This window comes from Labrus mixtus, chromosome 6 (genome assembly GCF_963584025.1).
Source record: "Labrus mixtus chromosome 6, fLabMix1.1, whole genome shotgun sequence".
In the NCBI taxonomy this organism is placed as follows: domain Eukaryota; kingdom Metazoa; phylum Chordata; class Actinopteri; order Labriformes; family Labridae; genus Labrus; species Labrus mixtus.
Genome location: NC_083617.1, coordinates 2,148,025 through 2,165,965, shown reverse-complemented (window position 1 = coordinate 2,165,965; position 17,941 = coordinate 2,148,025). Strand labels below are relative to the sequence as shown.

The following is a 17,941-nucleotide window of genomic DNA, read 5'->3' as shown; positions in this document are numbered from 1 at the left end:
ATAACTATAGATTAGGATGTGTTAGTTAGGAAATACTATTTCTATATTTCATAGTTCTGTTTTATGACTTCATAAGTTTGTTACTGCTTTATACATTGTTTTCTTGTCTAACAGATTGAATGAGAAAAGTATTCTCCTAATTGTTAGAGATTACTCTTGCAATGTTGAAACTCAGAATACTCATTTTTAGTTACGGTATGGTGACGTTATACGTGTTTAAAGGCTGAATATTCAACATTTTACACATAAATGTAGCAGAAATCCAGTATATCCTCTAAAAAACCTCTATGAGTCATGACTGTCTACAATGAGTGTGACACCCGAGTCCAACTGTCTGTGATGATGTCAGAGCCGTATCTACAGCGTGTTTACAAGGACGGGACGGCTGACTCCTCCCCTCGAGTATCAAAGATGTTTAATTGAGGGACTAGAGAAAAAGAAGAATAACATACTGTACTCACTGCTTATTTGAATGTCACTTAAGCTTTTTTAGATCACGGTCATTTACATGCAGTGTGAAGCTACGAGCTACTTAGCATGCTAACAACAATGCAGCGCGAGTTGTTTTGTTTTCATGCTCAAGGGCGACATCTGCTGGATCAAAAAGTTTCACATTCTTCCTCGTGCAAGAAAGCACCGGAGCTCGTCTCCGTCTTGGAGCCCGCCCCCTTCCTGCTGTCCGAAACAGAGGTGGAGAGAATCGACTTCTCTCCTCAGTCTTGTCTTCGTCTCTCGTCGCATGAAGTCGTTTTTTTGATTCCCAAGAGAGAGAGTTGATTGTGCGGGTCTGATCGCTCTTCTCTGAGCCGCCCCCTTTGGGTCTTCTTTCAGCACGAAGTCTGGCGGATTCGGAAGAATTCTTCGGTACCTTTGAAAGCTGAACCAGTCGTGGAGGAGTCCGCAGGGAACACAATCCAAAGTAAAGTTCTCAGCTCGTGTTTGAAACCAGAAGGGTCGTGTCCAACATCAAAAGCCGAGTCCAGATCTCTTATACAAACTCGTTGATCACATTTCGTTAAATCAATTCCAACCTCTCGTTTTAATTAGTTACTTTCACCTTATAACTTCACCATACCAATGTCATATACCTTATAGTTTCATTAATATACTCATCCATATATATTCATTGATATGTATCTCATTAATCTGCATTATTGTTCAATTACTTCATTAAAGTTACACGTAAACCTTCAGAGCTTGTCCGTGTGTTCTGTGATTTAAACTGTCCTGAAGAGCTCGCCGTTCTGACATATGATTGATTGATTAATTCATTATTACAACTACGGCTGAATTCCTCCTCATCACCTGAGGTGGTTCCCCATTTTTATATTCAGAGGTAAAAATTAGGATTTATTAACATCTTGATAAATTAATATGTTACATATGATGGGACAAGACGGAAGAGTTAAGAAGGGACGCAATGGGACAAGAAGAGACGAGATTAGACAGAAGAGTCGAGGAGGGACGAGACGGGACGTGAACAGGCAGAGATGAGACGGGACGAGAAGAGGTGAGACAAAAAGGCTAGAAGAGATGAGAAGATACAGGATGAGGTGAAAGGGGACATCACAGGACAGGACGGAACATGAAGGGGATCGGCGGGACATGACGGGATGAGACAGGAAGAGACGAGGTGAGATTAGACAGAAGAAGAGAAAAGGTAACGAGACGGGACGAGAGAATGTTCTCTTATGTTGATTATTAGATGTAGACGGTTAAACTTTTTTATTTTTTAAAATGTATTAATCAGTTGTTTCAAGTTCTCCTAAAATGTCTTAATTACCTGATCAGATGGGATTCTCTCTACCTCTTGCGTGCTCTAGCTCACACTCAAAGAGCGTCACCGATGACGGAGTTTATACTGTGAGTTTACTGACCGCTGAATGAGACGACGTAGTTTCTACACGATGAGAGAGATGAGCTGAGCTCCACTTCTGGAGCAATGGCGCTCGTGCAGGGGGGCGTGGCTTTAGAGAGAGCACAGAGGGGAGGGGCCGGGTGCAGACGGAGCACTGAGTGAATGCTACTTTCAAAATCATGCTAGTTTTCAAAAATCACCAACCCTGCCTTTAATGCATCTTTACTTTTTCACACGTCATAAAAAGACACCAACAAATGAGACTGGAAGCATTTCTTACAACTTTCAAACTTTTTATTTCCATGTATGAAGTTTCAGTGATGCAGCAGAGATGAAAACAGGAGTAAAAATCTAAGATCGAGTCCAACGAAAAACAAAACCGTCCCTTTGAAACCAACAGAAGACATTTCAGCACCGCCTGAAACTAAACCAGCAGGAAGCTCCCACAGAGAAAAAGAAGAGTAAATATTACAGAGCGAGTGACGGGTTACAGTGTTTCAGTGGAGTAATGATTCAGGTTTCAAATATTCATTGGCAACATCCACGTGCTTGAAATGTTCATGTTTTTATTTATCATCATTATTAACATGTAAACAACACGGTCTCACCTGATTTCATGAAATGAGCCAAAACTTTTGAAATGCAAAAAATTGAAGAGTAAATATGTTCAGATTACTAATCGTCACCATGAAACACATTTTCTAGAACATTATATCTGATAAGAACACGACCCTGACACCATTGCACGTCTTTAAAATATGAAAGTAGCACAGCTAAAGAAACAACTCTCGTTAAGGGATATTCAAAGAAGCTATTTCATGAGTTCTAACTATTAAACATGCATATTTTATAGTATAAAAAGTCAAATATTCGACCTCACACAACATGATCTTGTCAGTGCTCACCAGTTAATACTATCACATACTCTTCATGCACAGGATAGATTTGTTTGCGTCTGCAAGACATTTCATGAAACGTTGAGACCAGCCTGGTAAACTCGAGCTTTGAGAGAAACAAAAAGAGCTTTCATAAAAAGCTGATCTACATGCAAACAGCGACAGGCAGAAGAAGAAGAAGAAAGAAATCAAAGAGATCAGATCACACACGTCATGCAAACACATCACAAGTCGTCCGTTTCAGGTAGAAAAGTCTTTTGCAGCGCGTCAGTAAAGAAGCCGCTCGGACACGACGCACAGCCGTTTTGGTTTTCCCTCCTCTTCCTCCGCAGCTTTGAAAAAAACATTTAAGCTCGTTCTCTTTCCCAATATTTCGTTATGTATCTTACAGGAGTTAAAAACACATGCAGCCTATCAAAAACTAAGAACGGAAACGAGTCTTTCCTGCCGAGAAACGAGTCGTGGCATGTTGTTCAACGATCGGGGGGCTTTGAGGGGACTTCAGACCAAAAGGGAGGACAAGTTTTCTAAGTCCGCTTCAAACAGCTGAGCTACTCGAGGCAGACCAGGTCCCAGTCTGATGACCTGTTAGCTAGGATCAGTACCAGGTCTCAGTATGATGACCTGTTAGCTAGGATCAGTACCAGGTCCCAGTCTGATGACCTGTTAGCTAGGATCAGTACCAGGTCCTTGAATCATCTTTTTGGGGGTTTTAGACTCCTGGAGTCACTTTGGGTTCTCACCAACATATATACTATATATATCTGTTGTCGGTGTCGCATTTCTTTTCCGCCATCATGAGGGACGTAGGCCAACGTCATGGCCAACGTCGACATATTAGACGGTAGTCATACGTTTGACACGAATGTGATTGACAGACACACTGGACCAATAGTGGAGAAGACAGGGACGATTTCATTGGTCTAAATCTGTTCGGTGTACATCAATCATAAAGAAATGAGCCAACCAACGTTCGAGCTGAGGGGTAGAGGGCGGGGCTCAGCTGTAGTATAAAACAAATGGTTGTGCCGTTGGTACACGCTAACAGATACTTTAAGTCATTCATTGAAGCACTCAGTCTACCGAAGAAAAACAAAAGGAGGGAACTTGTGCATCTCCAGGCCGGTCAGTGCGGAAACCAGATTGGTGCCAAGGTTAGTACAGCTTTTTATGTTTTTTGTGCGGTTGAAATCGATGTATTTTATAAAAGGAACGCCGCGTCCTCTGTGCTTTTGTGAACGTTTAATCCAAACCTAAAATCTCAAGAGCTGCCCTTATGGGTTGTGATGTGTCGAATTGTAACGAATATAAATCTATTTTACTTAATTTACAAATCTAATAAATTGTGTTAAACCGTTAGATATCAGTTAACCACTGCGGATGATTAAAATAATTATTTTCATCAATGAGCGTTTTCTCTCGTCTTGGGCTGTAATGTAAATTGAACAAAGGTCTGCGTGTTTATGATTAAAACAGTTGTGATCATGTTGGCGATTAATGACGTAGCTAGTCGCAGCCAATCGGCGATGAGGCTGCGCGCGCGTTCTGCTGAACGGCGGGAAGTTGTAGTTGAACAATTATCTAATTCATAAGAGCAACCCATCCGGGTACTTTGCCCAAACGATGCCGGCCCCTCCCCTTTCTGGGTGAAATCATTCCATCTGAATGAATGGCGGTTAATGGACAAGTTGGGGTCATTACCGATTTAAAGTCTTAAAAAATGAAAACTGTACTTTCAAACGGAAAGAACGAGCCTAAATCTGATGAGCAGTGATGTAAACATTTAAAATATGACATTTCTGAACAGAGATCGGCATCATAACGGTATAAAATTAACCATGTATGTGAGTGTCTGTTCAATCTCTCTCTGTCAAACTGCTCAAACGAGTCATCAGAGGAAACTGACTTTAAACACCTGATGAGTCATTATTAACCGAGTTACCTGAGAGGGATCTTTATTTTTAAATAATATTTATTTGTAATAGTTTCTAACAGTGTTCATAGCTGTAATGGAGAGGTTACAGACGTTTACATAAACTCTGAGTTATCAGCTGATTTAGAATAACACATGTAAAGTCACCTGGATGATATTAAAACATTTTGTATTCATACGTGAGTGTAAATATGATGAGTGGGGCGAGACGAGGTGTTATATCGAGCTAGAGAACTTTTATTGACATTTATTTTTCAGTAAGAGGATTTGGTGTAGTGTTCCTTCGTTTCGAGACATTTTCACCAACATATTTGATGTGACAGTTGAAACGTTGTTAATACGTTAGTGAATGAATGTGTGAAGAATCTGTTGACAGACTTCTTCTGTCACAGAGCGATCGCTGCTTTAAAGCAGGAACATGACAAAGGTCCCACAATTTACCACTTTAATCCTCTGTAGTTTCAGCCCAAACACACAGAGCTCTTCTTTTACCCTCCGGTGTCCTTTGTAAATCAAAACCCGATACTAAATTGTGTTGAAGTACAAAAAGCTTCGCAATCGCGTTTAATCGCACGGCTTCCAGTGTTTTCTAATCTACCGCCGAAACATTCTCAGGGCTTGTTTTCACCCAAACGGGGGCGTGGTCACTCTGGCGAGCCGGAAGTGACGTTCAACTGCGCTTATGAATCAACCTCCATAGAACTGCTACATCAGCTTTAAAAATGAAAGAAACCGATACATAATGACCTGCATCCACTTTCCATTACTGCCTACTCAACAACTGAGCATGCGCCGTACTGAGTGGCAGCACGTCCTTGTAGCTCTTGCAGTTTGTTTGTATCAAGTGTGTTTTCGCGTGTTTTCGTTTGTGCTTTTTTTTGACCGACAATGACTACAGCTCCGGTGAAAGTTGTATTCACAAAGGAAGCACTCCTTGCGTTGCAATGGACCAGGCGTGGAGTTAAACACACTATCCCGGCTGAGCTGAAGGAGCCGTATCGTGGATGCAGAGCTGGTGCTAAGCTAAGGGCTAAGCTAACATCTAGGAGAAGGAGATACAAGCCGGTTTTACCATCGATTATCATGGGGAATGTCAACTCTCTGTCTAACAAATGTGATGAGCTGGAGGCACTGGTGAAGAACCAGCGGGCATACCGGGAATGTAGTCTTATGTGTTTTACGGAGAGCTGGCTGAATAACAACATCCCGGACTCCTGTGTTGAGCTACCCGGCTTCACTGCTGTACGGGCGGACAGAGACACCAGGATGAGTGGAAAGAGCAAAGGTGGGGGACTGATTCTGTATGTGAACACTAAATGGTGCAACCCCGGTCACATCACTGTAAAAGAGAAGATCTGCTGTCAGGATGTTGAACTGTTGGCGGTCGGTATCAGACCATACTATGTACCGAGGGAGTTTTCTCACATCGTCGCCATTGTTGTTTACGTTCCACCGCGCGCTGGGCCGGCAGTAGCCTGTGACGTCATTCACGAGACTGTCGCGAGAGTACAGACCCAGCACCCTGAAGCATTCATCGTGATATCAGGAGATTTTAATCATGTCAGCCTCACCTCCCATCTGACCGGCTTTGCACAGTACGTTGACTGTCCTACAAGAGAAAACAGGACACTTGATCTGCTGTATGCAAATGCCAAGGAGGCATACAGTGTCTCATCCTTTCCACCACTTGGCAGATCAGATCACAACCTGGTCTTTCTTCAGCCTTCCTATAAACCCTGCGTACGAAGGCAGCCTGCAACTACCCGCACATTCAGGAAGTGGTCACCAGAGGCCAGTGAGTCTTTGAGGGCCTGCTTTGAGTGCACGGATTGGGATGTACTGCTGGAGTCACAGGTAAATGATAATAACTCGGACACTGACATTGATAGAATGGTTGACTGTACTACAGACTACATTATCTTTTGTAGGGACACTGTCATGCCAACGAGGACTGTACATTGTTTTTCAAACAATAAACCCTGGATCACCAGTGACATTAAGACACTCCTAAACCAGAAAAAGGAGGCCTTCAGGAATGGAGACAGGGAGAAGCGCAAGGAAGTGCAACATGAACTAAAGAGGAGTTTAAAGCAGGCCAAGATGGACTACAAAAGGAAAGTGGAGAGAAAGCTGCAGCATAACAACACTAGAGAGGTGTGGAGGGGTATGAAGATCATCACCGGCTACAAGCAGAAGAACTGTCAGGCAACAGCGGGTGGTGTGGACAGGGCTGATGCGTTCAATCACTTCTACAACAGGTTTGACACGGCAGCTGGTGTCGACCCTGCCCCTGCCAGCACAGCCTTGCCCATCTCCTCCCCCATCGCTTTAGCTGTGGTTTCCCCCCCTCCACCTTCTCCCCTACACCAACACCGTGGCAGTCCCATCACTGTGGCTGCACCTCCTCTCTCACCTGGGCCCCCCCTCTCCTTCACAGCAGACGAGGTGAGGAACGAGCTAGGGAGGCTGCGCCCAGGGAAAGCTGCTGGCCCGGATGGTGTGTGTCCGAGACTGTTAAAGGTCTGTGCAGCTCAACTGGCTGAGCCCCTCCGGAGGATCTTCAATCTGAGCCTGCAGACAGGGAGGGTCCCGGTTCTGTGGAAAACATCATGTCTTGTTCCGGTATCCAAGGCCGGGCGCCCGGCTGAGCTGAATGACTACAGACCGGTGGCCCTCACATCGCACATCATGAAGACACTGGAGAGGCTGGTTCTCCGCCACCTGAGACCACAGACTGTACATGCACTTGACCCCCTACAGTTTGGTTACCAGCAAAACATTGGAGTGGACGATACTGTCCTTTTCTTGCTCCACCGGGCTTATTCTCACTTGGATGAGCCGGGGGGTTATATGAGGATTATGTTCTTCGACTTCTCGAGCGCTTTTAACACCATTCAACCATCAGCACTCAGAGGAAAGCTCGAAAAGATGGGTGTTGAGCCCTCCTTTACCTCATGGATCACGGATTACCTGACAGGAAGACCACAGTTCGTCCGACTGGGGAAATGTGTCTCCGGAACAGTGGTGAGCAACACAGGCGCTCCACAGGGGACTGTTCTTGCTCCATTCCTCTTTACTCTGTACACAGCGGACTTCAAACACAACACTGAGTCCTGCCACATTCAAAAATACTCTGACGACACAGCTATTGTGGCGTGTGTGAGGAAGGGTCAGGAGGGGGAGTACAGGGATCTGGTTAAAGCTTTCACTGATTGGAGCGAGAAGAACGGTCTCCTTTTGAATACCTCCAAAACCAAGGAGATGGTGGTCGACTTTCGCAGGTCGAAGCCCCCACCTAACCCAGTCAACATCCAGGGGAATGACATCGAGATTGTGGAAACCTACAAATACTTAGGGGTGCACCTAGACAATAAACTGGACTGGTCCGTGAACACAGATGCCCTCTACAGGAAGGGACAGAGCCGACTATTTTTCCTTAGGAGGCTCAGGTCCTTCGATGTCTGCAGTGAGATGCTGCAGATGTTTTACCACTCAGTTGTGGCGAGTGTCCTCTTCTACGCTGCCGTCTGCTGGGGAGGCAACATAGCAGACAAGAACATCAGACGGCTGGACAAACTGGTCAAAAAGGCTGCTTCGGTGCTCGGGAGGAGTCTGGATCAGCTGAAGGTGGTGGTGGAGAGACGCACACAAAGTAAACTGCAGGCCATCACGGACAATGCCAGCCATCCTCTACACCTCACACTGGCAGAACAGAGGAGCGGCCGCAGCAGACGACACATCTCGCTGCGCTGTAGGACTGAGCGGTACAGAGCATCCTTTGTCCCCACAGCCATCAGACTACACAACACCTCAGTCGAGGGCAGGGGCTTATTGTGACTCTCTCCCACTCTCTCTCTCTCTCTCTGCCCCCCCTCACATGCACACATACACACATACGCTCAATGGACAATAGTGCAATACTTATTTATTTAATATCTACCTCCGGCTCTTCTTTTTTTATATACAATTTTAATTATGTGCATATTGCTCACTATTTTATTTATTGACTTTTATTGACTTTTATTGTTTGTCCAATTTTTTTTTTTTTGTTTGTTTGGTTTGTTTTATTTGTCTGACTACGTGAGCTACTGGATACCTGAATTTCCCCAAGGGGATGAATAAAGTATCTATCTATCTATCTATCTATCTATCTATCTTCCCCTGTCACTTGTTTATGTTTTATCAGCCAACAATGTCTTCATACATTTTATTATATTTCAGTTTTGGGAGGTGATCAGTGATGAGCACGGCATTGACCCAACTGGCACATACCACAGTGACAGTGACCTGCAGCTTGACAGGATCAATGTCTACTACAATGAAGCCACAGGTAAGGTTGAATTAGATGTTTTAATAGGCATAAACTTTTTGGCTTTTTTGTGAACATTACCCTCACGTCCTATATGCTTCTTGAAGGTGGTAAATATGTTCCCCGTGCTGTGCTGGTGGATCTGGAGCCAGGAACCATGGACTCTGTGAGATCCGGACCCTTCGGCCAGGTCTTCTGGCCAGACAACTTTGTTTTTGGTAATTGTTAATTTGTCCTTACATTCCTTCTCTACTAGCTACTTCTCATTTTGCATTTAAGTACTGTTAATCTTAATTCCCTTTTCCTCTTCTAGGCCAGAGTGGTGCTGGCAACAACTGGGCCAAAGGTCACTACACGGAGGGTGCAGAGCTGGTGGACTCTGTCCTGGATGTAGTGAGGAAGGAGGCAGAGAGCTGTGACTGCCTGCAGGGCTTCCAGCTCACACACTCTCTTGGTGGTGGTACTGGCTCTGGGATGGGCACACTGCTCATCAGCAAAATCCGTGAAGAGTACCCCGACCGTATTATGAAGACCTACAGCGTGGTGCCCTCACCCAAAGTATCAGACACAGTCATTGAGCCGTACAACGCCACACTGTCAGTCCACCAGCTTGTAGAAAACACAGACGAAACCTTCTGTATTGACAACGAGGCTCTGTATGACATCTGTTTCCGCACCCTTAAACTTACAACCCCCTTCATATGGTGACCTCAACCACCTCGTCTCTGCCACCATGAGCGGCGTTACCACCTGCCTCAGGTTCCCCGGACAGCTCAATGCCGACCTGAGGAAGCTGGCTGTAAACATGGTGCCATTCCCTCGTCTGCACTTTTTCATGCCAGGCTTCGCTCCCCTCACAAGCCGAGGCAGCCAGCAGTACAGGTCCCTCACTGAACCAGAGCTCACCCAGCAGATGTTCAACACAAAGAACATGATGGCTGCCTGCGACCCACGTCACGGCCGCTACCTGACAGTGGCTGCTATCTTCCGTGGCCGCATGTCCATGAAGGAGGTGGATGAACAGATGCTGAACGTGCAGAACAAAAACAGCAGCTACTTCGTTGAATGGATCCCCAACAACGTGAAGACCGCTGTCTGTGACATTCCTCCCCGTGGCCTCAAGATGGCTGCCACGTTCATCGGCAACAGCACAGCCATCCAGGAGCTGTTCAAGCGCATCTCTGAGCAGGTCACAGCTCAGACCTGGTGTCAGAGTACCAGCAGTACCAGGATGCCACCGCCGAGGAGGAGGGAGAGTTTGAGGAGGAAGGCGAGGAGGAGCTTGCCTAAACCTGAACTTGTCCAAAGCTTTGCTGGCAAATCTGCCATGAAAATGTAACGTTCCAAGTGTTTTCCAGTTTTCAGTGTTCTGTCTGCTGTTCATGTCAATAAAAGTTTCTTCTGCATTTTTGAAGTCTTAATGTGTTTAATAGTATTCACAGGCTACTTTCAAATTAATGAGATATAACTATGAAGTCAAAGTATTTATTAGAGTAGAGGCTCTACACTAGATAAGGTGTAGTTGCATGGCTGGTGTTTTGACAGAAATACAGAAGTAAACAAACATTTAAAATCTGTTATAATGTGACTTAAATGAAAAGTAGTAAGATCATGATGGAGATTCTGGATATAAATGTGGTTCATTCAATGTTTTGTTCTTATTTTTATTCATTGTAGATAAATGCTGCTAAAATTTAGACAAGGAGCACATATATACATAATTACACAAATTAATTAAATGTAATAAAATGATTAAATTACAAGCTGAAAGGAAAGTGTTCATCAGATATCACATGCAGTGTTTGAATTCCACTGATAGTTTGAAGGTAACATATTGATTATCCAGCTTCTTACTAATAAAATGATGCATCTTAAACCACCTCTGCAGACATTTCCATACTGTCGCTCAGTCTCTGACAGTTCCTGGTTGTGGTCGGTAGGTGGCAGTGTTGGCTAAACCACTCTCTTCCAAACGCAGTAGGTCAGGATGCTCACAGCCAAGGCCAGCAGAGTCCAACAGCACACCTTCTTCACCTGGCTCTCCAAGCCCTGCTTCGCTCCAAAGCGGGACACAAAGCCGCTCTGTCAACAACAAACAAGTAGATTGAACTCTCAGTGAACACAGACATGTACTGTAATCATTCAGATTTCTAAGGAACACATTTTAACCTGAATTCTTACTTTAAATCAGAAAGATTGTTGATACAACTCGGATTAAAAAGTCTCAAGAAACCTGTATTTTACAGTTATGATTTTACCCAATTAGTTTGTAGATCTCTAAACACATTTAGGACAGCTGTTCGTGTTGTTACTGAATATACTAAACACTTAATAAAAGAATCTGAATGTTCTCTACATGTTAGTGTGCTCCTGCAGCAGCAGCTCAACAGATATGACTGATTAACATTTTTATCAAAAATAGATCATTGTGGGAAAAAGCAGATTCAAGTTACATGAAAAAAACATGCAGACATTCTCTGGGGCGGCATTAAACCTTCAAGCTAAAGCTAATGTTCCTGTACCTATACACAACATCCTTGCCTTTTGGGTTATACTTTCTTTTTTACAAAGGTTTATTTCTTTATGTCTTTATTTGAGAGACAGGGCAGTGGGAGATAGAGTAAGAAATCAGGGCGAGAGAGTGGGGAACAACACACCGCAGGTCGGATTCAAGCCCAGGACTGTAGACTCTGTACATGGGGCGTGTTGATGAACCACTGTGCTACCGGCGCCCCTCTTTTGGTTATTCATAGACCTCTACTCTTCTTTATGAGACAGTAAGCTTGTGTTTTTGTTTTACACCTTATAACAACAGACCATTTTCTCTGTACATGAGAATCATTTTACTCCTAATCTCCTGAAAATCCCAGTGTAGCCTATTTTGAAAAATGAATGACAGACGATTAAAATAAAAAAATAAACTCATTGGCTCAGGGATGGCAATAAAAAGTATCCCAAGTAAATATATTTATAGCAAGCCTCTGATCAGACATCTTCTCAAGCCTATTCCTACACCGGAGTATTTTGAAATGTGTGTCTGAGGTTAGATGTGGAGTGTGCATTCAATTAACAACTTTGGTTTGAAGCCAAAAATAAGCTTTTTGTTTTGTCGAGTAATGTAGGTCGGTAGGTTGCTTTTCTCAGAGTTTAGAAAAGGATATCTGAGACATTGAAAAACTGTAGTGTGCCGTCTTCAGGTTTCACAGCTCAGATTACTTCAGATGCTCTAAAGGCCCGGAGATAACACTAAGCCATGTCATCATTTCTGAACTGATTTTTTTTTAATTGTATCATTTAAAAATATATAAAATGAGTAGCTCTCATGCAGCCATCTACCCGATCTTTAATGGGACCCAATGTGTCATCAAGTGAATAAGTGACATGATTATTCTATGTAGGATGTAGTGATACATAGTAGGTCTGAACTTTCAGCCTGTGCTGCTTTGATTGAAAAAGGTGTTTTTAAAATAGCCTCTTATATGTCACCAATGTTTATGAAAGTGCACTGCAGTATAGGTTCTCTCCTTGTTTGACAAACTGCATTTCAAATTTGAGCTTATTTATTTTCTTAGTGTTATTTCTTTATTCCTTTAAGATCTTATTTGTCATCATATTTTCACATTTAATCTTCTCTTCTGATTGTTGTGGTTGTTTCAGTGAATTTAAAACAGTCTATTTTAGTCTCTCCTTTTCCCTTTGTCCTGATGCTTTTGATGCCTTGTTGCTGAAATGTGCTCTATAAATAAACTTCACTTGCAGCATGTCGCAGGGATTTGAGTGAGTTTTATACAAATGAAAGTGGTTTTGTATTAAATGGAGAATCAGGTTGTTTGATCTCCTCTGTAGATGTAGATATTCACTCATGAACACTCACCCATCCTCCCTTCTCCCGTATGTCAGGGCAATCTTCTTTCATTTTTTTAAATAACTTTTTTTTATTTTTCGGATGTCTTTTTTAGCCAGGTCACTGTCACACTAATCCTCATAAAACTTCGCAAAATAAAGATACAAAATAAATAAAAAAAATAACGAACAAATGACGGAAGCGTACAGCTGGATTATACCGCCCTCTAGAGGAGAGACTGACGTAATGCATCCGAGACTGGCCCTGTTACTGTGGTAACCAATTATCAACAGGTTGCTCTAGGCTTTGCTAGCTGTTTTGGCACATTTAACCCAGTCTGTGTGATTAACAACAGACATTGACGGCAAAATGTCTGGAGGTCACTCTGAAAGCCTCATTAAAAACATTATTGGTGACATAGTGCGGGAGTGTGCGGTGAGAGGACATGCGGTGTCTGAAACTCTGGTGGCTTTCATGGTCAGTAACCAGGACTAACCTGCTAACTACGTTGTAGCTTGAGCTGGTAACTACCACTAGTTCAACATGTTTAATGCTTGATATAAATTAAGTTAAGACAGTCATCAATCTTTTTCATGTGTTAACAGGTTAAAACCCTTCAAACAACAGTTAAAAATGTCATTTTATATTTATTTAAACCTAAATATAGACTACATCTCCCCTTCTACTAACCAGTCTGGCATGTGTGGAGGACATTAAAACTCCATTTATAAACTGTTTATTTATATTTATCATATATACTAATGATATACTGTATTTAATACATGCATTGTTTTGTCCTGTTTGCATGTTGTCAGGTGAAAGCTGTGGTGCTGGACCCTAGAAATGGCTTTAATGTGGACCGGATACTGACCAAACAAGATGTGCAGAAACTCGAAGAGGTGAGTTTACTACAGTGTTCAATTATTTTTTCTCCTTATAACAAAAAAAAACATTTTTGTTGATGACTATTAGTAAATTCATTGTGATGTAATTAGATGTATCTAGAAATTACCATATGAAAATATATTCTTAAAGTTAATACATTTTCAGCTCACAACCCCCAAAAAATAAGGGTGCCAGTCTACCGTCCCTGGAGGTGGTTAAGGCATTCACAGCCAAGCACACGCACTAATAGGCCTATCCAAACACTGGTAACACTGAAAAACAACACAAAAGATTACAACAGAATTAAAAACCAGACAGTTATAGTAATTGTTTTCCGTTTTCCATGAACAATGAAGTCCTATACTTTCATGAGTATTTTCAAAATCTGTGTAAAAACCCTCTCTATACAGTACGTCAGTCACATCATGAAGAAATGCCTGAGCACATTCTGGCTGGGTGGGTGGGAGGGACTTCATGTAATTCATGTAATTAGATTTTTTTTAACCAGAGATAATAATAATAATAATAATGATAACAATACATTTTATTTGTAATGCACTTTATATTTTTGGAAAAAATCTCAAAGTGCTACAGAGATTAAAAATAAAATAATAAATCATCAGAATAAACCATTGGAATAAAAACAAGAAAGATTAGACAAATACACTTCCTGAGATTTATGTTGTTACAGGAATTTCTAAATATTGATGTCATGAGGTGAAGCCGCAACATTTATATTTTGAATTGACATAGAAAAAATACATCTTTTAAAGGTTAGAAAATATTTATTGTTCATTTTGAAGGATTTATTCATTGATTTAAACGGCTATTTAACTGTAAATCAGTTCAACTTATTAGTGTAAAAACCTTGGACTAGTCACTGATTTGCTCTTCACAGCTGTGTCTGAACTGATGGAGAAGTGCAGCCCGTCCCTCGACACAATCAAGACGCAGGTGTATTTTGATTTGAATTACACCTCCAGACGTAAGTGTCTCTGTTTGAAATGAAAACCAATATCCTGTGTGTCTTAACCCAGGAGTAAACATCATTCTCTTTAGTGTATCATAGAAACTGGTATTATTTTGTCGTCATGAATAAAGTTTTCACTGCATCGTTGTAATGACGCCTGACCTGTGTCTAAGGATGCATCATATCATATCTTTATATTATTTTTACGATCATCCAGTCAACTCGCCTGAACCAGTAAGATTATTCTGCAGCAAAGATTTTAGAATAATTGAGAAGCAAATCCAGCATGTTTTTGACTAAAAACCTGAAAAGTTGTTTATGGAAACCTTCTTTTAAATTGTGGCCTTTTTAAGGATTGCATATGAGCGTTGTAAGGTGAACATCTTAACAGAGACCTGAATGTGTTTGTGCAGGAGAGTTCCTGGAGGATATCCACCAGGTGATGGAGTCCAAGCTGAGCTCAGTGAGCAGAGAGATCACAGACAGCAGGGTGAAAACACGGGAAGAGGCCGCATGTCAATGAAGGAGGTAGATGAGCAGATGCTTAATGTTCGGAACAAGAACAGCAGCTACTTTGTGGAATGAATCCCCAACAACGTCAAGACCGCCGTCTGTGACATCCCTCCCCGCGGTCTCAAGATGGCCGCCACCTTCATTGGCAACAGCACAGCCACTCAGGAGCTGTTCAAACGCATCTCAGAGCAGTTTACTGCGATGTTCAGGCGCAAGGCCTTCCTCCACTGGTAAGTAAAAGAAGATTTTTTTTAATCAGGACAGTGAAATGATGTCCCTGTGTTTGTGCAGGACTTCTCATTGTACCTCTAGACTCAAACGCGTTTGTCACCTCACATCTGAGTGAGTGTTTCTTGTTTCAGGTTGTTACGGCCCTGGCCGTATATTGTATTGTGGTGTGTGAGAGTGAGACCTCTGTGTGTTTTGCGTGTGAGGATCTTTGATGCAGGTGGAGATCGGGGATTGGTGGGAGGACTCAATCAGCTGGAGGGAGGACGCCGCCGTCATTGGTCGGGAGTGGTGTCACTTCTATAAGGCTTGCTGGGAGCGGCGCGTGTAACTGACAGCAGCAGCAGCTTGTTATTCCTCGGCCTCCAACTTTGTCTCACATAATTGTTAAAAGCCTTGTTCTTTAAGTTTCGTTAGCTCTGAATTGTGTTTTTCTTATTTGAGCCAATCTTTGGTTTGAGAAGCCGTTTATTGCCTTTTTTCTTTTTTGCTCATTTTGTTTCCTGTTTTTGGTTTTGTTTAAGTTTAGAGATTGTTCTTTGTTGATAGTTGTTTGAGGGCATGGATGAGATGGAATTCACTGAGGCTGAGAGCAACATGAATGATCTGGTGTCCGAGTACCAACAATATCAGGACGCCACTGCTGACGAAGAGGGAGAGTTTGAGGAGGAGGGAGAAGAGGACTTAGCCTAGACAGTACCATAACCCCTATGCAACAGTTAGGGCTGGGCAATGTCATTCAAATCACTGCTGCGTTTATTAAAACAAGGTCACATTTTTCCAGTGGAGTGTCATCAAATATGTCCATTCATACATTTGAATACTTATCCAGCCTTAGCTGGAGTGTAAATGGGTCCTCAAAGTTTGTTTTTTAAACGTTGTCTGTTCTGTTTTCACACTTTTTTTTTTGTTGTTGTCAGGAGTTCTCTTCTACTTTCCTGCTTTGGATATGAATGTTAAAAACTTTTTTTCTCTGTGTCAGTCCACGCGTTCAAAGTCCAAGTTGGAACATGCTGTTACACTTTTCAAGGAGCCTTCAGGTAACTGACTGCAAAACAGATAAAGCAGATAAACAAACCCCACCCCATGGTTTTGTTGTGAAACTGAAAATGATCACCTCTGTTCATCTTTTACAAACTACAGCTTTAAGAATGTAACACTGACCACTTTGAGGCACTCTTTATTGAATTTGCTGCTTACATATGGAATTTCATCTTTTGGCAGAATTCAATCTGAATTTTTCCTAGATCAAATAAATCTCTTAAAATGCATTACAAGTCTAAAAGTTTTAAATAAAAGTGCCTTGAGCTGGTCACTGATCCATTTTTTGTTACTGGATGTTGACATGTAAACGATTGGTTTCAATAAAGACATAAGAATTGGTGCTATGCTGTGTGAATTAGTACTTCTTTTGTTTACTTACAAACACTGATAGCTTATTATTAATCATAAACGATAAAGCAGCAATACAAAAATAGAATCAGCACAAATATAAACATATTAACAGTTAATAATAGCATCTAGACACTGAAACACATATTCACACATGTAAACCATGTCCATTTAAATGAATTCAATTGTGAAACAGTTGCAATTTCCTTCCCGAGGTAGTTTGGACATGAGGTCTTTTGGACACTTGTGTTGATGTGATGGGGGTTAAACAATTCCACCTGCCCACATCATCAGGGCTGTGGTCGACAAAATGTGTTGAAACTAACAAGAGAGAACCGACTAGTATTGAAGAGTACCAGTTAGTAAAAAAAAAAAAAAAAAGCCTCAGAGCAGGTTGGATTAGTCCGCCTCCTCACTGCTGGTGCTGCAGGATGAGCTACAACAGAAGGTTTTCTTAGTAATACCAAACAACCCTCCTTTGGTAGGTTGTGTTTGTGTTGACCTGTGTTCTATGGGTGCACTGACTGAGTGCACGCAGCACTTATGTAAGTAGAGAGGCAGGTTAAGTCATCCAATTATTTCAATTAGTTAAAAGAGAAGATTGACTGAACAGACTTACTTCAGGCCTGCTGCAGCCACATATAGACAGGATATCTTCTTCCCCCATAGAATGAAAAAAAAAACAGATTAATGGAAGAAGAAAAAGACAAGCTTTAAAAAAAATATTCTAAATGTTTAATGAGTTCAAAAAAGTATCTGATTCTTCCAATTGTGATGTAACTATTTGTCTCATGCAGAATTGGTTCAGTGCATGGTTAAACATTTTGGTGTTCGAGTACATTTATAGGGAATCAGTTATTTTAAAGCTCCTGTGAGGAAGTTTCAGTCATCTTTGGCTACTCATATTGACAAAATGGTACCTCTTATCTCTTTCTGATTATGTACTGTACATCTGTAAATCATGCTTTTGCCTGGATTATAGACAGAACAGCTTAAGAGAGACAGGAAACACTGGGAGGAGAGAGTGGGGATGACAGGGCCGAGGCAGGACTGGCAGGACCCGAAACCCCCGACTGCTGCCGTGAGGATTATGTCCTCTGCAAACCGCTAAGC

General features: G+C 42.1%; 2 pseudogenes; one reads left to right on the top strand and one right to left on the bottom strand.

The window, feature by feature from the left end:
- Window positions 1–17,941, bottom strand: part of LOC132975123 (tubulin beta-1 chain-like) — a 543,950-nt pseudogene that overhangs the window by 30,839 nt on the left and 495,170 nt on the right.
- On the top strand, window positions 3,759–16,824 carry LOC132975127 (tubulin beta-1 chain-like; annotated as a pseudogene).